This window comes from Cyprinodon variegatus, unplaced genomic scaffold (genome assembly GCF_000732505.1).
Source record: "Cyprinodon variegatus isolate N-32 unplaced genomic scaffold, C_variegatus-1.0 Scaffold769, whole genome shotgun sequence".
Taxonomy (NCBI): Eukaryota; Metazoa; Chordata; class Actinopteri; order Cyprinodontiformes; family Cyprinodontidae; genus Cyprinodon; species Cyprinodon variegatus.
The window spans coordinates 31958-38259 of NW_015151222.1; the positions used below are offsets into that span (position 1 = coordinate 31958).

Consider the following 6302-nt stretch of genomic DNA (forward strand, 5'->3'; position numbering starts at 1 on the left):
GCTTTGCACACTGTGCACAAGGCCTCCCGTTTGTCTCGACCCGGTCTGAAAGCGCAGAAACTCTTTTGTGAATCATCGGTAAACATACATTTGCGCTTTTGCATGTTGTTGGCGTACTGACAGCCATGCTATCTACATTCTGATTAAGAACAGGGCTGCCCGCACTGGCGCGGCTCAGGGATTACGTCACACGCAGCGCCTGTAAATGTAATGGTCCAATTAAGGTAATTAAAAAAAATCAGGACATTTCCTCACTTTCTAAAAAAAAAACGGGACGCCCGGGACAGGACGTGAAATACGGATATGTCCCGGGAAATACGGACGTTTGGTCACCCTAAAATAAACAGAACTTTTATTCACCTCGAACCCACTGTAGGGCCGGTGAAGTGATATTTAAAGGTTAGGAGGAGTTTAAATCCCACCTTTGGTGCATAATGTTTGGTGTCATTTAGTACTAGTACACATTGGTCAGTCCAGGAGGCTGTAGCTAACACCTGGAACAGGAGGGGCTGAGCCCAAATGGACATTTTATAATGACTCAAAACCTAAAAAAAGGTTTACTGCTCTGCTATAATCATGTTTTCATTATAATATTGTTTATTAAGACACATAGATTACATGGAAAGATTTGGACACTTCATCAAATATTCAGTTCTTTCAAAATGAATATTTAAATAAAAAAACAACAAAATGTATTAAACCCTGGAGAAGAAATTAATTTAATTAATTGTAAACGCTTGAAGTAATGGTATAAAATTCTAACTGATCAGAAATAAGGACCATGTCATCTGACCCCTCATCTGACCCCTCCTCACATTCAGCTGTCAGACGTTTGAGGCTGATGAGCTGCTGTAATAAATTATGACAGAGTTTGACTTAACTGCTTTAGAGTTGGAATGACGTTAATTCTGGTAATTATCTTTTTAAATGTCCTTCACTTCGTAGACTAATTCTGTTGGGAAATGACTGGTTTCAGGTTTCCTAAAATCTAGCAGCATCAGGAGCTTCTGCAGGCTCTTTCCAAAAGGCCTCAGATGATTCTTCAGATCTTAAATAGATCTAGACCTGAAATAAATGCCTTCAAAGCACACAGTTTTATCAACACATGTGATTTTAATGTGAATAAATATGAGCGTCTCCTATTTTGTTTTGCACCAAGATGACATTATCATGTTTTATCATTCTTTACTGTTTTAAATTCACTTCATACCTAAAATTAACTACATTTCTAAGCATTGCAGGAATTAACTGGATGTAATGTGTTTTTTCCCAGAGGGATTGTCAAATACAACAGAAAGTAACAAACATCAGTGTCAAGGCAGTGATTCACTATTTTATTGTTTTTCCAACAGCCTTGCTTAACCTCCTGTCAGTAGGTCTGAGCAGAAATGCTTCACATGCTCTGTTTTTGGAGTTTTGGAGATCTTTGCTGGAACAATCATGGTGTCCTGCTCCTGAAAGCAGATGTAATCGCATGGTTCAACAAACTCTGCAGTTGTTGGGACTGTGGCTGTTTTAAGCTGCTAGAGTTTCGCTTTCATCTTGGCCCCTTGCTCTCATCAGCTAAATGGATCCCAATATGCTAAATGAAGATGCCTAGAAGGTCACCCACTGGTAAAATGTTTCTGCAAATGTATTAAAAATCTCTATAAAAGGAGACATAGGTGATGGGCTGGCAACCCTTCTCATGTTTCTAACTGAAAAAGATTGCTGCAATGTTAGCAGGTATGCTTGTTTTTTTCTTCCCAAAGTTTCCTCCATCATTCCTGACATAAGGAAGAAAGCATTGTGAAGTTACAATACAGTTTGCCTAATGATTAGAGGCCATTTATTGTTGCTACACAGATGAGACAGTTTTTTACATTATTTAACGTCCATCTGGAAGTGAAAAATCTTTACAGAAAATGAGATAGGTAGCGTTTAAATAGTCTTTTAATTTCCTTCACTGTGCGCCATTTGCTTAGACCAGACGGTACAGTCAAGATAAGTGGATTGCTGTTCCTCGCGTATTATTGCAATTTTTTTTGGGTTGTCTTAATGTGAATGATATTCTAACTGGATAGTTTCTTTGCTGCCAGTCTCTGTGGGGTCAGTGCACGGGTATGTGGAGCGTCTTGGATAAATTGGAGTTTCACGGAACATTAGGCCGTAATTTTTAGGAGGAAAGCAGCAGTGATGTGAAAGCACATCATCCCTCACTTCAGCTCCAGCTCTCTCTGACTTGGACTTCATGCATAGTTCTTTATTAAATGTTCCTTTTTTTATCATTGTCGGAGATTATTTCTGTGTGCTCAGATACAAATGTCCCCTTAAAAGCAAAGAACAACAGCTTAGCGCTAATATTTGCAAGTAGCAGCTAGTAATAATGATAACTGAACTTTATTGATCTCACAATGGATATTTTCACCTCTGCATTTAATCTATCCCCTTGGAGAACAGTGGGCTGCCATTGTGTGGCACCTGGGGAGCAGCGTGGGGTTAAGGGTCCTGCTCAGGGAGCCAGGGCGGCCGTCTGTGGGAGTGGTGCTTGAACTCAGAACTTCTGGATTCCAAGCGCAATGCCCTAACCACTAGGTCACCCATCCCCCTAGCTAGCTAGGATTCAGCACTCAGACAGGCTTCTAGTTACTTAGAACCAGGTTAATTAGATACATATTGTCCCTTTGTAATTTATTTTTTTTTACCATTGGTTTTCTACTCTGATGGTCAGATCATAAAGATCAGTGTAATGATCTAAAACAGGTAAAGCTGACAGAACAGGCAAAAAAAGTAAACTAATAATGCATCAGCAGTGTGTGTACAAGAAATAGAAATCCTTTTCCTAAATCTATTTTAAACAGACTTTGTGCTCTGCAGCTTAAAGCCATCAGTCTGTTTCCTCCAGCTAACAGGAACAAGCGACAGCTGCTACAGCTCTGCACAGGCAGCTGTCCGTCAGCAGAACCAACCACGTTCTCATTACAGCAGCGTAGCACTAAGAGCTGCTTCCAGTCAGTGACTTCTATGCAAAGCTACACAAGTTTTCAGACTTGTGCCACGCTGCAGACAGAATACGTTGCATAGAGTCATTAAATTTAAGTTACTGTTTATTGGATTTATAGGCCAGGTTTCCATGCCTCGCTCTCTGTTTAACAGAATTCCCTCTGTCTAGGTTTGCTGTATTTGGACAGCAACAGCAGCAGCAGCTTACTTTTTAATCATCATTGGAGCTGTGCAGATATTAATAGCACTGCATGGAGGAAAAATTTGATCTGCCCTTATATTCATTTACCTTTCCCTATAAAAAACCTGGGCGTATCTCACTGTAAAGACACAAAGAGCATGTTTCCACACCTCATATGTTCCTCCTGCTTCCTATAGTTCATGTATCAATTGATTAAAGGCTTTTTTCCATTCTAAAAACCTGACTGACTTTAATGTATACACTTATTCGCATGGTTTTTCTTCCCTCTTCTTGTCGAAAACCAATGGAAAAACTGTCAAAATTTCATGAACTTTTGGTCGCTCTGTAGGCCTACTGAGTAAAAGTATAAATCCTATGGTAATTCCAAAGAAATGGTGTGAAAGCAGAGTCTTCATTCTACAAACTGTGCAAAAATTGTGACTCTAGACATAAATATGCGGCCGTGACAGCGATTTGAAAACTTTTGATCCTTTTAAAAAACAGCTGCCTCTCACTCTGAAAAGATGCTCTAGATTTCAGGACTTAAGTCAAACTTTGTGGTGCTTGATGGCTGATTTTAGAAAAACCATAGCATTATTAACATACCGTCTTCAGTTTTAGGAAGATGAAGGATTTATCTACAATGGCATTCTATGCCCCTTGCATTGCTATGGCAGGCACCAACTAGAAAGTTCCACAAGGAAATTTTGGATGTGCCTGTCACATGCAAATTTTTATATTTGTTAGTGGTTAATATTTGGACTGGTACCAAAGGCTTAATGGGGTTAGTTGGGTTAACCTTACATTGGCATAAATCACCATACTAGGTAACAAATGGTTGATGGCAACAGGCATCACCATAGCAAGTGGCGACTTGCAACACCTCACCTACTGGGGACTGGCTTCACCACACCTGTTGGCTAGTGGGTGACTGATTTCGCAATAGCTACTGGTGACTGGCGTCACAAGACCGACTGACAGTTCGGGCCGCGTTAAGTGCAGGCCGCATTGCTTTGCAATAGCATTCTATGCTCCATGCACCTCTATGGCAGGCACCAATCAGGAGTCTGTTTTTGGTGACAATAATAATAGGTGCCTCCATGCATTGCATTGCATGCCTATAAAAGGACATCAACCCATTCAGTGTTCATATCTGTTCAGGACCTTTATGGAGACAGTCCACTTTTGAGCAAGCACGTTCAAACCTTAGCAATAAAAGCCAGACATCGTTCTCAGATATCACATGCCGTTTAGTTAGATATTCTGATTGATAGAAAGTTAGACATGGAGCAAAAACAGATTGTTTTTGGAAATGAAACCACTCCAGCTAAACTTTCATGGGAAGACATGGTGGACCTCCCCATCCAGGTCGACTATGATGCCATTATTTTCCCAACTGAAGATGACAGCTCTGTCACCAGCGAGCTGCATCTCAGCCAAGCGAAGACAGTCCAGAGATCCAAGGGGAAGCGGTTTCTTCTGCTACCATTGAGGCTCCCCCCTTAGCGGAGGTTCAGCAGAAATCATCTCTCGCTGCTGAATCTACGTCTCTCAACTCAGACGAGGTCCAGCAAGCATGTCAGCCAAGGTTAGAAGAACCAAAGACTCACCCCAGTGCGGCTCGTTCTTCTGAGGCACCTTACTCACACCATCATTCGAAGCATTTTGTGGGTCAATACCAACATGTAGCTCCGCCACATGTTGAAGCCCCAGTTTATCATGTGGCTTCCAAACCAGAAGAAAACAAGAGAAAGCCATGGCACACCGGGGCCAACAGGAACCCCAAGTTCTATCAAAGCAACAGGATGCCGCGCCATGCATCAGCGGTTACGATGAGCCCTCCATCGATGTCCATCGAAGAGGCTATCAAACATATCAACAATCTCACTCAGCAGGTCACCTCTCCAAAAAAAGAGCTGCACGAAAGAACATGTGATCTGCATGAGGAGAGAGAACAAAGAATCGAGTTTCAAGATGACTGCAAAGCACAGTTAAAACAAATTGCAGAACTGGAAACAAGTTTAGAACGTGAACGTAGCATGAGACTCAAAAGTGAGGAGAAAGAGGAGAAGCAGGAAACATTCACTGTAACCCAGCCTACAGGTGCGTCAAAGTTACCACGCATTCCCACAGTTACAGTGTGCGTCAGTGTCCTGCATGAGCTAGCGTTCCTTAAGAGGCAGGCTGAGAAAAATGCCTCTAGAGAAGGGAAGCTGGCAGAGGCTTTCGTAGAAGAACGAGAGCTGAGGCTCAAATATGAGGAACAGCTGAAGACTAAAACCGAAAATGACTACAGACTCAAGGAACAGGAGTCAAGTCTCACAATTGACAACAGAGTTGAAACTTTCTTTGAAAAAAGAACATCATGAAGCTTCCTCACAAACAGAGGAGTCCATGAAAACTGAAGCTTCCAGTCAAAAAGAGGCAACCATGCAGAACAGGCCCCAAAGAAACAGATGTGGTCCCACAGTTAGAGGCCCCAACCATGAAAACAGGAGACAGAATACAAACAGAGGCTTCAACGCAAACCCAAGCGTCTACATAAATGCTGGCCATCATCTGCATACAAGCCACCATCGAGACGCAGGACTGTACATGAACCAAGGCTTCCCCACACATGGAAACCACCATCCAAACAGAGGCCTGCAGGCCAACAGAAGATTTCCTCCCTACGGTGGCTACTAGACAAACACAGGCCACCAGGCTGACAGAAGCACTTAAGAAAAATCCAGCTTAAAAAATCATTAAAAAAAAACAAAAAACAACAAAAAGGAACAAACAAAACAAAAAAACAAAAAATAAAAAAATCCCCTCCTTGAACCACCACCTTATCGTGGTGGAGGGGTTTGAGTGCTCAGATGATCCCAGAGGCTATGTTGTTGGAGGCTTCAATGCTCCTGGTAGGGTCTCCCATGGCAAACAGGTTCTGGGTGATGGGCCAGACAAAGAGCGGTTCAAAAGGTTCTCAATTAACTTAGAAGAAAAATTACATTATTAGTATAAAACTGTAAAATTCACTTTTTAAAAGTTGTAACAAAATGTGTCAATTCATAAATATGTGTAAACAAATTATATTAAGCCAGTATAAATGTTACAAGGTTCATGTTATATTTTCCTTATATGTATTGTTCATCTTATA

At 41.5% G+C, this 6302-nt stretch overlaps 1 protein-coding gene across 1 annotated transcript in view; it reads right to left on the minus strand.

The window, feature by feature from the left end:
- LOC107098323 (ecto-NOX disulfide-thiol exchanger 1-like) overlaps positions 1 to 6302 on the minus strand; it is a 162891-nt gene that overhangs the window by 8918 nt on the left and 147671 nt on the right. The gene's annotated exons all lie outside the window — the stretch shown is intronic.